The 17,107-nt window shown below is 39.5% G+C and overlaps 1 protein-coding gene across 21 annotated transcripts in view; it reads right to left on the reverse strand.

Moving 5' to 3' along the window:
* Positions 1-17,107, reverse strand: part of GATAD2A (GATA zinc finger domain containing 2A) — a 113,585-nt gene that overhangs the window by 52,787 nt on the left and 43,691 nt on the right. For all 21 annotated transcript variants that reach the window (XM_065578580.1, XM_065578581.1, XM_065578579.1 and 18 more), the window contains exon 2: positions 9,587-9,663. The gene's annotated coding sequence lies outside the window, so the exon portion shown is untranslated. The remainder of the gene's footprint in view (positions 1-9,586; positions 9,664-17,107) is intronic.

A 17,107-nucleotide genomic window follows, 5' to 3' on the forward strand; every position in this document is an offset into this window, starting at 1 on the left:
CCCGAAAATAAGACAGTGTCTTATATTAATTTTTGCTCCCAAAGATGCGCTAGGTCTTATTTTCAGGGGATGTCTTATTTTTCAGAAATGAAAAATGCCTTATTATCGGTGGATGCCTTATTATCGGGGAGGTCTTATTATTGGGGGGATGCCTTATATTACAACGAGAGGCAAAACTGTAAGTAGGCCTTATTTTCGGAGGATGTCTTATTTTCGGGGAAACAGGGTAGCTACCACTAAATCACAGGATGTCTAACACCAACAAATGTGAAGAGCCTTTATGTGCTTGCTGGAATTGCTCAACCAGATATCAGGAGAGAGAGGTCACAAGCAAAACTGAACGATTATGACAGGTCAGAGATACCAGACATCTGCTATATGGCCACACCACAGCAGTTGGCTGCTTGAAATTGAGGAAAAGCTTCATCATGGCAACAGAACTGCTTAAAAATAAATAAATAAAAAAAATCCACCACTGATGGCTACACAACTAGAACTGTGTCGCACACTGCTCAAAATACTCAATGGAGGACATCAAAATGCATACAGATGTTACCAAATGCCTTCCCTCAGGTGAGAAGCCTTGAGATGGTTAAATCATCTCTGAACAAGAGTTGGCAGGTCAAAGATCAATAAGCAGAAGTGGGGCTATTCCAATGACCCAGAACACATGACTGCGGTGAAACCCAAACCATGGAACATCTATTGGTCTGCCAGCTCCTGGAGGAACCAAGCCCCATGGAAGATCTCAGCAGGGCTACCTGCCAGGCCATAACATGTGCCCAACATTGGTAAAAACCTATAAGAATACCAGCAACCAATATTACCAGAAAGATATGTAAGCTACTCCTAGGCAGTTCATCTGGATTTTTTTTTTTGGGGGGGGGGGGGGGGGGCACTCAAGACAGTATTTTCTCTAGCTGCAGATTAGGATATGAACCAGAAGTAAAGTTTCATGAGCATTATATTAGGAGAAGTAAAGCAAAGATGTAAGCTAACAATTTCTTGTATATTATTTTCTCCCTTAACACAAGTGCCGTCACTTCAGGCACACTTTTAAAGCCACAATGCAATACTGTTAGGGATCAAGGAAAAATAAGCCTGCAACTAAAATTCATGTGGCTTTTCATAACTAACCTGAGGACACAGATCAGAAGTGATTTGGTCTATGAAATCAGTATCTTAACTTTCGATTTTCATGTACCAGAGGGAAGCAATAGCGATGCTACAGTTAACACTTGAGGAGACATTTCATTACAGTCTCAATTTTTCTTAGTTTTACATTACTAAAAATGTGTTACTATTTCTGGGCTGAAATCCCATGCTCTCTCAGCCCAAAGCTGAAGTTTTCTTTTTCTTTGAAAGTTGGTGGAGTTTTGTTTGGCTGATCCTGAATTATCAGCATGGAGGATGTGGATGGGGAGAGAAGAGAGGGTCGGTATTCTCCTGCTTTAAAAAAAAAGTTCAGACATATAGTTGTGTAACAATTTCTCTTTGTTTTGTTTTTAAACCTTGCCCTAGATTCAACCCCAATAAAGGCAAATGTTTTAATGTGACAGAAGAAATAGTTTCCCTCAGGAGCCATAACTGAATCTGACTTCCACATGTAACAATCACCCATACCAATGTGTCAATGGATATCTGAACATCGTTTTAGGTAGGATGCAAAGTGGTATTTTAAAGTAATAAAACATAAAAAGCAGTATCTAGATTCACTAGGAATGGAGCAGCTTACTAGTGCTTGCTGGACAGCATGAACTTCATTCTTTAATGAACATTCTCAGAGATGAATTTGGAATTTCAGGGATTCTCCTTCTAGCTAAAATGCTTTCTTAGACCATATATGATCTGTAGGAATGATATGTCCCCCAGATTTATACAACATACCTCCTCTTCACCTTTCCTATGGGGGAAAAGGATGAGAGCATGTGTCTAAGATTCCTTCTCTTTCTAGTTTCCACTATAAATATATGGTGGACTATCCATATAAAGTCAAACCATGAGTGGGGTAAAGTACCACACAGCTGCAGAAGAGTATTCGATATACAGCAGAATCCCTATTTTACAAGGGATCAATTTCTAAAATTTAACATCTCAAAATTACAGTAGATATAGTGCATAAGTTGTATAGTGCATTATATCGCTTTGTTCTTCAGACAACGGCAAAGCAATTTCCAATGCATTGAAGGCAGCAGAATGAGCAAGGATGTTGACCTGTTCTTGATCACCACCACTTTTGTTAGGTGATTCTCCCCTCCCCCATTAGGAAAAATAGTTGATATAACTGGTCATTTGTAAGACTGGTGTTCACAAAACTGAGTTCTGCGATTCATACATAGATTTCTCATCCCTCCTGTAGCTTGGACACTAATATGAAATTGCTGGAAGAGCATTTTGGGTATTTGTAATGCAAATGAATATATCAAGCATTTTTAAAAAGCTTCCCCCTACTTTTAGGGCTCCTCTCCCCACACCCCCTTCAGTGTAAGGAGTGGATTAAAACAGAGCAGTAAACAACTAATTGCTGAATTAAGTGGTGGCAGTGTTCCCTGATTCATTTGTCTAGCCTTTGGTGGTGGCCCTTTCAGATAGAGAAAGGCTTGAGATCTACTGATCATTTTGGATTAATATATTTTCATTTACCAAGTCTACACCATTAAATAAGAAATTTCCAGTCAATATTATTCCTTTCCCCCCGACATTTATATCATGTTGAGATTTACAAAAAGTCTTCTAAACTAAAGAACTAAAGCCAATTTGAGATAGCAGTACCCAAGTGAAAAACCAAATACAGTACATATTTTATGCTGCAATTGAAGAGAAAAAGATTTGTGGGGGGGGGGGGGGGAGAGAAGAAAAGAGAATAAGGTTAAAAAAATACAGAAAAAGATACTGTAAATGGAGATAACATCATTTCAGAGCCTATGGGCAGCACAGAATAGAACAAACCAAGTCCAGGAAAATAGGAAGCTAGTCTTTGCATGCAAGTGCACAGCAAGTATTTTATATATTACTGTTTGTCAAACAAAAGTATAAAACTTGAGATGTATTGCCTGAGCCACCCATTGGGGTGTAGAGCTCTATTTCACTGAAGTTAATCAGTTGGCCATCAGTACCGAGGAGCGAGAAGACAAAAAGCAGAACTGGTGCATCACAGGAGAGGGGAAAAAAGTGAATGAGCTTAGATCCTCAACAGCTGTCTCATGAGAACAGCTGGTGAAATTTCAGCTACATACTGTTTCCACAGTACCAAAAATGCTACTGAACGAATTTGCTTAACTTCACTCATGCTTGCCAATAAAAATAATAAACAAGTTCGCTGTTAAAATAAGTTCTCTCAAGACTTGAAATTGTATATATTTCTATCTCCTTGCGTACTAGGATATCAGCTACTGGCAATTTTAAGGAGTACGTAACATGTTCATAATATACCCACATGACTTAACTGCAATAATCAATACATAGATTTTAGGGATCTCAGTACAGCATCAGATGTAGTATATTTTACAATTTTTTTTGCCCAAGACCTCATATAAGCCAGGGGCCACCCATGCAGTTCTGTGAATTCCTGCAGCTGTAAGCACATCTGATTCCTAATCATTATTAGACAAGAAAAAATTCAAGCCATACCACAGAATATTCTATAGAAAGCCTCTGATAGCCATTACATAAACATCACCTTGTGTGGAGAGTCTAAACTTCAGCTTATCAAACTGTGAAAGGAAAAGATTCGCCAGTGCAAAGTTAAAACAGCCAGATTCTGGCAAAGCAGATGCTACAATGTTTCAAATGAGAACAAGGTGCAAGTATTGTTCTGCTATTAATGTACAGGCCATCTAGAGAAGAGTTTTAGGGATGCCTTTTAAAAACAAAAAAACCCCACACACAACAACAACAAAAACCTGTATACAAGTTGCGTAGAATTTGCTGACAGCCAAAAAAAGAATAATTTCCTCCCTGGATTCACGAGCCTTATTCCTAATTCCTGGGGGGGATGGGGTGGGGAGATTCACAGAAAAAGAAAGCAGGCAGGTCAAGCAATGTTTGAGTGTATCTCCCTAAGTGAAGATGTTCAAAGGATACTGCAGTCTGTTTACTAAAAGTAGCTGGTTATTGATCAAAGTTAACTTATTGACTTGTAGTACCCCCATACACCATGTCAGACTCCAAACCTGGAAGCTGTCTAGGCTTCCCTTGGCGTGCAGCTTGGATAACCAAGAGCTTTGATGCTTTATCAGAAAGAGTGCTCAGGGTCCCCCAATTCACACCCCCGCCCACCAGGGGAAACCAGGGGTAACAACAATGTACTGTTCCAACTTAATTCTAGCCTTATTAAATCACTACTATTGTTTTTCTAATTCCCAGTGAAAGGAACTTCCCAGAAATCTGCCACCTTAAAGTTTAAAAAAATAAATAAAAAAAAATTAAAAAAAAAAATCAAATAAATAAAAAAGTGTGCCACGATAAAAAAATCCAAAGGCCAAGATGCTGCCCCTACAATGCCCCCACCCAATTTATTTTTATTTATTGTTAAGAAACCCTTAAAAAAAAAAAAAGAAAAAAAGAAGCAGGTTTGAGTTAAAAAAATAAAAATATTTTTTAAAGAAATCAATCTAGGAAATCTAGGACTAGAACACACTGGTCACTTTATGCCTTAGACAGTAGATGGCTGCAGTCTGGTAACTCAAGATCTTTTTCTTATTGTATCAACTCAGTAATAAGAAAAGTAGCAACCAAAGGCAAGCTGATCCTGTGGCATGAAAGTGACTATCAACAAAAATTTAAAAATGTGTTAAGTTTTCTGGTATTGTTACTGAAGCAAAAGAACTAATCAGCAGGCCACATGCTAGTTAAAACAAGTCTTTAAAACTGAGACTTGGAGGTTTTTTTTTTTTTGGTTTTAAAAAGAACAAGCCTAGCTTCTGAGATGCAGGTTTCTGACTGTGAGGCACTACAGCTCACAAAGGGTTAAGCCCTGCCATTTTGGTGCCATTCACTGATATGTCCATTAAGGGTGTTACATAACAAAATGGCAGACCTTAACCCTTTGTGTCCCATACTTTCACCATGCCTGAGTCAGAAATGAACACACCAGTCTGTTCAGGGAATCAACACCTTTTGGATTATGATTTTTTATAGGTTTCAGGGGAAATAAGTGAGCTTGTTTAGGCTCATTAAAGACCTATGATTAAAAGCAACAGAAAACTTGCTTAGGAAGTTGCCAAGCACACTTTATACAAAAAATGCCAAGACACCGCAAGAAAAAAAAAAGTTTTAAGTCACCACCACTTTGGTAGCAAAGAAAAAATAAATGTGGAAGCAGAGCATTTATGATCTGCCATTAGATTCCAACCATCGCAGATAACGTTATGGTGACACCAGTCCAACAAATTAGCTAAACTAAGATACACTGCTCTGGTTTAATGTTTTTTTAGGGAAGAATTCAGCTTCTTAGGCTTTGCTACAGTAAACTCACTACTAATCTTCATGTGTTTTTTGGAGCACACATCTATGGTAATCCATTCATTCTAGACCTTGTTTTTCTATATTGTCAAAGTTAGCTTTATTTCCGTTGTAATGACTAAGCAACATGATGTGGACTTAATACAAACATTGTGTTCACAATGCAACAGCTCACAATTCTTTAAAAAAAATTGGTTATGAAGTAATGGAGTTGTCAAATTTAAACTTGACAAAAAAATTACTCTAGAACATTTTTATTAAGATACTTTATGTATTTCTTCTCAAATCCAGCTCAGAGCTTCAAACTTCTGTACATGAATGGTAAAGGGACTTCTGTAGCTGAAAGCCCATGGAGTGGCAATACCACTTCCTGTGGTGCAAATTGTTACTATTATACTGGCATGACCCCATTTAAGCCAGTGGAGCTGCACCAGTACATTGAAAGCAGAATTTAGCACCAAGTTTTAAGAAGCCTATAATCCAATCGACTCAATGTACACCGTGTTTAGGCGTGGAACTTCAATTAACAGAAAATTAGATATTCTCATGTAATGTTAGTATCTGTAGTAAACATTTAATGCATTTTTTCTCGTTTTTACTATCATTAATTGCAAAACCCATCTGAAAAATTGCTAAATATCCCAACTTCAGGATGCTGTTGATATTGTATATTTACTTCAACTGTGAACTACATAAAAGCCATTAAGTATTTTTCAAATCACATAATGGAAATACATCACAGACACATATTACCCCCAGATGTTTTGATAACATGGGGGTGTTCAACACTCAGCCAGAGGATAAAACCTGAAATTTTAAAAACACTCAGCTATGATTGTGTCATCCTGACGAAGATTTCCTAGTTTGTACTGGAAAAGAGTTTTTCTTATGTTCTGAAGCAAAGATTTGTACCCATAGGTTTTCACCTCGGGGATGGAGACTTGAGAGTGTCACAGAAACTGATTGGACAAACTCAGAGATGACCACCTTACATAAAATGTAGCAAAACAACATTAAAATATTATACTTGAATTCTTCACATAAAGACAAAAGAATATAGCTCAGGATACCTGAAACAGATGGAGTATAGAGAAAAACTATCAGACATTCTCCAACTACCTAGGAAATTTGTTCATAATAAGTTAGCATTCTCCGTAATAAAGCTAAAAATAAACTTTACTCAGCTACTATTTAATATGTGGCCTGACAATTTCTAAGCAACAGAAAACCTCATCCTTAGTTTATGAATGACCAGGAAGAATTCTTTAATTATCCCCATCTCCTTGGTCATTAAAGGACAATTTAGAGGCACTGTCTTTACCTAGCTGGTGAGAATTCTCTGAATAGTGGGATCTTGACTTTAAAAAATAAAAAAAATAATAAAAAGTCTTTCGCTCACATGTAAATTAAAATCTGTTTAAACTTGTCTATAAAAAATGAATTAAAGAAAAACTGCAGTATTAGATAAGATCATGACAAACTTTTAGGAAAACATCCAAATGTGTTAAGTTCACACTTCCTTATTAGAGACACTGATCAATGAACAGAGGAGCATTAGGACCTTCATTTTCTTTAGCGAGAGATTAATATGCTCAGCATCCCAACAGAGACCCTCACTGCTTTGGAGATTTGGGTTCATTGCACATGAAAATCATTTAAAATGTTATGAGTAAAGTTAGAGTCACAGCAACAAATAAATACGAACATGAAAACAGCTTATCTAGCTGTCTCTGCAATGCACACTGAAATGAAGAATACAGGGGAGACAGTCCCATTTTTTTAATGCACACAAGCTGCCTGAATTTGAGCAGAGTATTATCGCAGAAGGACCTGGGCTGGAGGTACCATTTTTTAGGATTCATAATTAAGCCATCATTTATCTACCTAGTGTGTTCAACACTGTCCAGGACATAAAATGCAAAAAGATAGAAAGGCAGGACACAGAGAAAGGTGCTGACCCTAGAAGGGATTCTCGACTTCCTCCACCCTCCCTTTTATTTTATTATTAATAAAATTAAAGTGTTGCCTCCATATTTTTGTCCTGAGACCCATTGCTTTGTGTAAAATAATTACATCTCTACCCAGATATAACGCTGTCCTCAGGAGCCAAAAATCTTACCGTGTTATAGGTGAAACCGCGTTTTAGCGAACTTGCTTTGATCCGCCGGAGTGCGCAGCCCCGCACCACTCCGGAGCACCGCTTTACCACGTTATATCCGAATTCATATTATATCGGGGTAGAGGTGTATATGTATTTCTAGAAGGCATGTAGTAGCACTACTTATCCTGGGATCAATTTGACTCCTTTTCCCCAAAATAATCTAGGGATCAGGCTAAAAGACTGGTGGGTGTGAAATCTGCTGAAACCTCAGAAGTCTGGATTGCTGCATTATAAGAGATTTCAAACACAGAAGGGCAGTTATGAAGCACAGCCCAAGTTGTTACTGGATCATAGTCTACAAGTACCTGGGGAACTGAAATTTGACAAGAGGACTCTTCAGGCTAGCAGACACAGGTGTCAGGAGAATCAATAGCTGGAAGTTGAAACTAGACAAATTCACACTAGAAAGAACGTGTACATTTTTTAACACGGAGGATAATAAATCATTGGAATATCTTACCAAGTTTTTTTTGTTACTCCCTCGCTTCTTAATTTTTAAAGAAAGATTGGACTTTTTCTAAAAAGAGATGCTCTAGTTCAAGCACAGCTAGTGAACCTGAAGCAGGAATTAAATACAGAGAAGTCCTATAGCCTGTATTATGCAGGAAGTCAAACTAGACAGTCACAATGGTCCCTTCTGGCCTTACAAGCTGTTAGTCTCCCTTTACATTTTGCAGAAACATGCTTCTCAGATATTATGTAGGGTGCTACATCACCATATGAAAACTCTAGGACTGAAACATTCACGTGACCTTCTGGTAAAGAATACCGAGGTGTGCCAGCAGAAACAGTTAACTGTGGCCTATTTCACATGCAGTTTTTCCACCAAGATTCCAGTTTCTTAGTAGCTTAAATGTTACATATTGGGGAGATTTTTCACTATTGCATTTAACTTTTTGGTCTCATGAAAGGAGGTGAAGAGATTACTTCCTCCCCCCCCCCCCCCCCCCCGCGCAAAAAAAGTCTCCACTGCCCCCCCAAATAATAAATAATAATAATAATAATAAAAAAAACACCACACACAAAAAACCCACACCAATTCATTTCTGCTTCTCAAGATTCTTTTCATAGTGCCACACTGTCCAGATTTGGGAACATATGAGAAAGAGAATGGGAGTCATACCATAAGATTAGTAGTGCCTCACGTTTGTCAGCTTGTTTGTAACATGTTGCTTTTAAAATTTGGTGCAAAGTTAATTTTTAAAATGCTTGGAAAAAGTGAGGATTACCTTTATGTAATAGATGCCAGCATCTGGGATTTGTTTTGTTAACTGGGAACAGAACCATTCATAATCCACCTGCAGTCAGGTTTATGGTACAACACACTGCAATTTGTTTTATTAAGATGACAGTGAGAGAATCATAGCAAGGTCAGGCTGGAAGGGACCTCAAGAGGTCATCTAGTCCATCTCCCAGGCAGGATGAATGTGTGTCCAGTTCTGGTGCCCAGACTGCACTGGCAGAGCTGAGATAAGAACTCAGGAGTTTATTACCATTCATACACACTTTCCTTTAAACCACACAGATTACTCAGATCAAGGTTCAGGGGGACGTGGAAATTGTGCTTACTTCCCTGCTTCTCATGCTCTCCGGGACTGAAAATATAGTGCAGTTGCTATGTTTTGCCCAACTGGGAAGAAGTAATAAGGACAACTCACTGAAATGTCTTTTGGCCTCAGTTTGCCCATTTGTGAATTAGGGATATTCATCTATTTCGCTTGTGTTTTGATTAACTAGAGAAGAAAGATGTTCTTATTGTTACAGCACTGGAGTGGGAATTCAAGAGAGTTGGATGCACAGACTTCCTGTGTCACAATGGGCAAGTCATTTAACTTCTCTATGCTTCAGTTCCCTTTTTAAAAAATAGGGAAAATTGACTTTTTCCCCAACCTCCCATGCATGTTAGAGTTTGCAAAATGCTACCTAGCATAATAGAACATAGCACTACGGAGCAACTCCTACCTGTCAGAGAAGTTCATGGGTTCCAAAGAGAATCTTGTCCACTTCTCCTGCTGGGCAATATGCCTGCAACGAAGGTCCTGGGGAGGAAGAAGGGATATTTTAGTACACTCTGAGCTAGACTAAAGAGGCATTTGATGAAACCTCACTGGCAATAGAAAATTAACTTAATTGCACAGTTTGTTCCCATCCTCCCAACGAAAGAATTGTTTTCAAGCCATAATTTATTTTATTTCTGTAACCTGGTAGCATCAACCACTACCAACTTGTAAACAAAAGGATACATCTGAGTAGAGAGAAAAGAAAAGATAAAATGCAATAAACATGCGTTTTCTAAACTTAGAATTCTAACTGCTCTGATTGGGAAGTCTTGAGTTCCCCTCTTACAACTAACAGCAGGCAGTGAAAGTCATTGATGAAGGAGACAGAGCTTTTTAAACTCAGTTACTTGAATCCAAGGATTAAACAAGAGGGTAGTAAAAATACCCTAGACTTTTCTACACTACACTTCCACAAGTCGAGAATTACAGGTCCAATTTTTGTCAGTGTAGCCACAGTCTTTATATTATGCTCAGATTAAAATAATATAATTCTTAGAAGTATTTAGAAGCTACTGTGTTTCTCACCCTGCATCACAAAAATCCCAGCACCACATTAGGTTAATATTCCAGGGTGTAGCCCAGGGGCTACCTATGGCACACGTGCTGATTTTCAGTGGCACTCACACTGCCCGGGTCCTGGCCACCGGTCTGGGAGGCTCTCTGCATTTTAATTTAATTTTAAATTAAGCTTCTTAAACATTTTAAAAACCTTATTTACTTTACATACAACAATAGTTTAGTTATATGTATAGACTTATAGAAAAAAGAACAGGAGTACTTGTGGCACCTTAGAGACTAACACATTTATTTGAGCATAAGCTTTCGTGGGCTACAGCCCACTTCTTTGGATGCATAACATCCACAAAAGCTTATGCTCAAATAAATGTGTTAGTCTCTAAGGTGCCACAAGTACTCCTGTTCTTTTTGCGGATACAGACTAACACAGCTGCTACTCTGAAACCAGACTTATAGAAAGAGACCTTCTAAAAACGTTAAAATATATTACTGGCACGTGAAACCTTAGAGTGCATAAATGAAGACTCGGCACACCATTTCTGAAAGGTTGCCGACCCCTGGTGTAGCCCAATGCTCTTAACAATAAATGATTTGATCCAAACACCTGTTGAGTTGGAAACAATGTGCCAGTTTCTGATCAACAGCTTCCCTTGAGGTGGAGGAGACTATGCCAGCACATCGAGTCACACCAACAATGACTAGCACAGTAGGAGCTCACTATGAAGAAGTCCTGAGACTTTGTCACTACCCACCTTCACTCCCCCCACCCTGCCTTGGCCAAAGAAAGTGAAAGACCATGTGGGGGATGGGAATTAGAAGACAGGTCATTTTGTAAAAAATTAAGTCCCCGTCCTTAAGACAGTGCCTATGACACGCTGTCCTACACCAGAATGCTTGATTTAGGACAGGGACAACGCTGACAAACAGGGGAAAACAGCTTTATTTCAGGAAGGTTTCAAACTGCTTTCACTTATTGTACTCAATGAGCCAGTGGACTCATTTTAGTAGCAGAGACAACTTAGCCAGATACATGTAACAAGGCAACACTTGTCCAGTGCAGTATCGTTTAGTTGGGCCTGTGACATGAACATGGCTGCTAATGGCAGAAGAGCCACTAGATTTAAAGGATTTCTCAAGGACAAACAAAAACATAAGAGCCTTTGTGCTTAGCCAGATGAACAAAACCTTGAGCTGTGTAACACAAAAAAAGCAGCCTAGAGAACAGGATTTCTCTAATCTCTCCCTCTCTTTTTACCCAATTCAAAGAGTAGGAGCAAAATTTGGTAATGTAATATTGAATAGCTCACCTGACTTCACATCCAGAAGTTTCTATACTATTGCAGCCAGGATCTTAACATTTATCCAAGCATTAACAATCTCTATCTCAGAATGTAATTAACTTTTGAACTGACAAAACAGTAAAGTACTTGAGAGGCTATATAGTCATCTATTTGGTGGCAACTTCCCAGGCTAACACTTAAAACAAAAAAGTGAAATGCAAAGATTTAAAGTGACTTGGAAAGAACAGCTACAAAATGGTAGATGCAGACCACCGCCCCACAGTGCAGATGAAACAGGTTATCTACGTGACTGGTCACATCTGAGAGCATAACCACAGTGTACAGTGGGAGTTTCCGTAGTGTCACATACTGAGCAAAGGGGGGAGGGGGAGCGAGGGGTAACTGCTTATAGAAGCTTCCTCATATAGGAGGAGAAGATAGAAATGCTAGCTCATGCTCTTTAGACTGGCTCATGTTTCCAGAGCAGTTCAAGGGTTGACATTAGTAGGGTTCTACTCAAGATGGAAGAGAATGCATTGGATTTAAGGATAATCGCAGTCAGTCATAAATGGAGGAGACAGTCTTGGGGCGGGGAGGAGGAGAAATGGGGAGAAGACCCTTTAATTTTACCGTTCCTTAGAAAGGCGTCTCACCCAACTTATTGTTTTACTTTGGATAATTATTTTTAGTACTTGTTTTTAATTAAATGTTTTGCACCAATACGTTAAAAAGAATGCTGACATACGGAAATATATCCTCACCCGAAATGAGCAAGTCTTGCAACTTAAGGGCTACATGGATTCAGAAGTGTGTCCACAGATGTTTATGTTAGTACAGCTTTTTTAAAAATAAAAGTTATATCTCATCCTTCACACACTGCATTACAAAATGCTTTAAAGAGAAAAGGAAGGTTTAAAGCACTTAGTAGGCTGATTCCTATTTACACAGTCCACCGAACAGGTAAAAAAAATAAAAACAGCAAACTTTGCCATACTATTGGAGTGGCAGCCACTTAAGTCGCATAATCTATTCAAACCTTTCCCTCCCACCTTATAAAAAGCAACAGAGGGTCCTGTGGCACCTTTAAGACTAACAGAAATATTGGGAGCATAAGCTTTCGTGGGTAAGAACCTTACTTCTTCAGATGCAAGGCGTCTCACCCAACTTATTGTTTTATTTTGGATAATTATTGCATCTGAAGAAGTGAGGTTCTTACCCACGAAAGCTTATGCTCCCAATACTTCTGTTAGTCTCAAAGGTGCCACAGGACCCTCTGTTGCTTTTTACAGATTCAGACTAACACGGCTACCCCTCTGATACTTCCCACCTTATAGTTTACCATGTGAAATTTTTACCATGTTTACCATGAAAAATTAAAAAGGTAAAAAGCTGTAACTACAGATTTAGCTGGGAGTATGAGAGAGTAGCATGCATGTTGTCAGACTGGTATCAGTTCCAAAGGTTAAGCACATCAGTACTGGACTGTAGGTGGAGCATAACTAATGCACATTGAGCACCAAAACTCCTCCTTGGAAGCTTGGCTTAGAATTTCTGCTAAGCCACCAAGAATTCTGAGTCATTTCCCTCTTAAAAAAGATCCAGAACCACTGTCTTCTGTCCAGGAAGGCAGGGTAACTGCTGACTGCTCAATTGATGCCAGTGTTTCTCTTTGGACGAAAGAAAAATAGATGGTATGAAAGCAGCACACCTTTTCTGCACATCCCCCTGCACACTTAAATTGGGTTCTATTAGTTTAGTGACCAAACAAGCTACATCACCAAGGGTCAGTGTGCTCAGAGACCCACAAAACTGGATTTTTTTTTTTAAACTTCAAGATGAAGCCTACATTAGACTCTGCTTTAACAGTTCAAAGAAACAGTTATGGAAGCACCGTTACATGACAAAGTCCCCTGCCTAAGACTATATGAACAGATATTTATTAGTCTCTGGGCCCTGATTAAACAAAAAGGGCAGGCCTTACTAAGTATAGCTCATCCTATTAGTCCAATGCTTTTCTAATTAGTGGTCAATTGAAAATCATTGCCATTGCTACTTCAGTGCTTTTAGAAGGTTTCAGTAATGCTGTATAGACTAAAGGGAAGTCAGCTGCCTTTGAAGTATTGAATGCTGCATCCCAAACATCTGGCTTAGAAAGTAATAAATACTTCTTTTGCAATCAAAGACTACAAAAATAGTAATACACAATACAGCCATGTAAACATGGAAAGAGCTACTGGACAGCCTTGAAGTACTCTAACTACTAAAAACGTAACCACAAGTTGTAGCAGTGCAACAGAAATTCATTATTCTACCCCCAATCAAATCTCCTGGACCAAATTCAGCAACAAATATCCTATGAAATGCCACTGAAGTCAGACGGGTTGCAGAGGATAATATATCCCTTAACTAGACCCACAGTACATTGATCAATGTTGCCTCAGTTTTGGTATTAAATCTATTCAGCTTTCATCAGAGTACAAAACACTATGTCTCTATTAAAGAGCTACATTAAGTCATGCATCTTCACAAAGTCTTTACTGAAAGGCACAAGCATGATTAACTTGTCCCCCCCCCCGCAATAGATTTGTCAGAGATCGTAGCATGAGGGTATGTCTACACAGTGGAGACTATCCTGGAATAGCTACGCCAGGACAATCCCATAGCACAGATGTAGTTTACTCCAAATGGGGGGTGGGGAGGAGGGAAATCAACCCTGACCCTAAAAACTCATTCCATCGGTACAGGACCACCAACTCCCTGAACAGAAGCAGCTAGACTGATGGGAACATTCTTCCATCGACATTACTGACCTAACCCCTTTGTAGATGCAGTTTAACTACACTGGTCAGGGCTGTGGATTCTTCATAGCCCTAAAATTGTTGCTCGAAGTGATAATTGCACTGGGTGCAACAAGGCCCAAGTGCAAAAAAGTAGAAGCACTTCTTCCCTTGTACAAAATGAACTTGAAATCTAAATTTCTGATTCATATCAGGTTTTTGAACCTCTAGCAGTCATCTTCCATCTTTATGAATTTTGGCACTGGACTCCCATACTGGCAGCATCATGAGACTCAACCAGTTTCTTGCTGAGCTAGTGGTTTAAGTGCTTCGCTGCTGCCTGATGTACATAGCATATGGAACATAGTGCACTTCTAGGGCTGACCCATACACAGTATGCCAGTGTTTCCATTGAAATGTTGAGGGTATGTTGGTACTGAAGTTTCAGGGAGGCAACATACTCTAGTGGTCAGATCTAATCCTCTCTCACGCAGGCTCTTTCTGTATTTGGATGAAACGGCTTCACCCTCTCAGCCCTGAAGTGGGAACAATACCTGCCTCAAATGAGGTTTGGGGAATATATTAGTTAAGGACTCTAAAGTTGTAAAATTGTATTTAAGTAGCATTATTCAAACAATGTTACTTTGGAGGCCAGCAGAGAAGTAGTTAACCAGAAGCCCACTTTACTGTTTAAATGAAAACTAGCAAACTTTAGTACTAGTTCAGCTAGCAAAGGAACATTTTAAAGCAGCATGGAAGTTCATTTATCAAGCTATAAACTGATTGCACACCACCTTTTATTTTTTAAAAACAAAACAAAAAGTGAGAAGGACAATTTGCCTGCCCAATCTGTGAAATGCTATAACATGCTGTTACTGGCTCCCACATCATCAATTTCTTCAGAGGGGTGTGCTGGCCGCAGCTTCCCGCCGCCCCCATTGGCCCGGGACGGTAAATAAACTGGTACTCCGCAGGTAAACAAACTGGCCCGGCCCGCTAGGGTGCTTACCCTGGCGAGCTGCGTGCCGAACGTTGCCGACCCCTGCATTAGGGTAATATAAAGGATCACCATGGTAGTTTATGTAAATTGAACCAGTTTGTTTCATTTTGGGCAGGTGAAGTATCTTTTTTGCCTTTCCACCCAAAAATCTATTTTTAATTCAGTTTTTAAGTCAGATTTTGATTTCCTATTAAAATGATCAGAAAAAAGGGGGGATATTTACACGAATTCCTATGAAGAGTTTCCATCCCCTATAGAACACATCTTGCAATGCAGTTTCACATGCTCTTTATAGTCCTGAGGTAATGTGATTGTGACAGGCCAGGTGTGAACAATGGCACAAGAGCAAATCCTCTAGAGGGTGAAGTTAAGCAGTCACTCATTTTCAGTGTCACTAGTCCTTTTACTGTACTATGTTGTTAATATCGATGTCTGTGTAGGTAGAGTTGTGTATGATGTTGCACACACAAAGGAGGTGGGATGGAGATGAAAGGGAGAGAAATTTTTTTTTTGGATCTTACAAAAGAACCAACCACCCAACCATGCTCAAGGGCCCAACTGGGACCCCTTTGTCCTAGCTACTTTACAACACACAGTAGGAAAAAGCCCACATCTCCGAGGATAGGAAAGGAGGAAACTGCATCATGAGCGGCCAAAGCCACGTTCCCATTCCCCTGTGACAATGTTGTGGTCCCAGGAGGTGTTGCAAGACCTTTACAAAACACCTTGTGGCTAGTTGCATTGTGGGACAACTACCCACGGTGCACTGCTCTGTGCACCAATGCAAGCACTCCACCAACGCAGTGAGCGTTAGGTAGACACGCATGGCCAATTTAATTACTGCGGCGGCTGGATGTCAACTTTGTAGTGTAGACAAACCCTGCGGGTCTGGACACAATCTCTTACATGCTACTCTCTGTTTCAAATTCGCTACTAGAAAAGTGCCTCATCCTTTTCTTACAGGCACAGTTCACTTTCATGTATACTAAAAGAGCTACAATGAAATAATTAACCTCTACCCCGATAGAACACTGTCCTCGGGAGCCAAAAAAATTGTACCCTGTTATAGGTGAAACTGCATTATATCGAACTTGCTTTGATAAGCTGGACTGTGCAGCCCCCGCCCGGAGCACTGCTTTACTGTGTTATGTCTGAATTCGTATTATAACGGGTCGTGTTATATTGGGGTAGAGGTGTAGTAACATTCAAATTTGCTTTTAAAATATTTTGCAATATAAAAAAAAAATCATTCCTAACTATTACTCCAGAGTCCGTACACTAGTGACATTATATACAATCCACACATGACACTTCTCCCTCTCCCATGAGTATCAGCAGAGTTTGAACTCTCAGCCTTCAGATCCACATCACAAACTTCTTTCCCTTCAGCTACAGATATAGTTAGATTTGGGGGAGGGGGGGGGGGAAAGAGAAGAGGAGAGAAAATGAGAAAGATGCTGTCATCTTGTGTGTAGACTAGACCTGCACATACATGGACAACACAACACACTTTGCTAGTGGGTTATGCAACTGTTTAGGAGACAGCGGCAGAATGTTGGATGCAGAAAGGTAACCTATTAGTAACAGTTCTTTGAGTACCACCGCTGCAAATTTACACTTTTGGAACTGGCACAAGTTCAATGCTAGAGGATGCCAAACCCAAAAGTGGGACCACAGAGGCCCTCAAAGAAGAGTCCTGGTTTTTATTCCTGGTTTTAGGAACAGAAGGGTCTAGTGGTTACAGATAATAGAACAAGGATATAGTAACATCCCTATCTGGGTCCTCTGTGTGGACTGAACCCTGGATGTAAAAAAGGTATGAGATTACTACTTGAGCCAAAGAATCAAAG

This window comes from Chrysemys picta, chromosome 25, assembly GCF_011386835.1.
Source record: "Chrysemys picta bellii isolate R12L10 chromosome 25, ASM1138683v2, whole genome shotgun sequence".
Lineage (NCBI taxonomy): Eukaryota > Metazoa > Chordata > Testudines > Emydidae > Chrysemys > Chrysemys picta.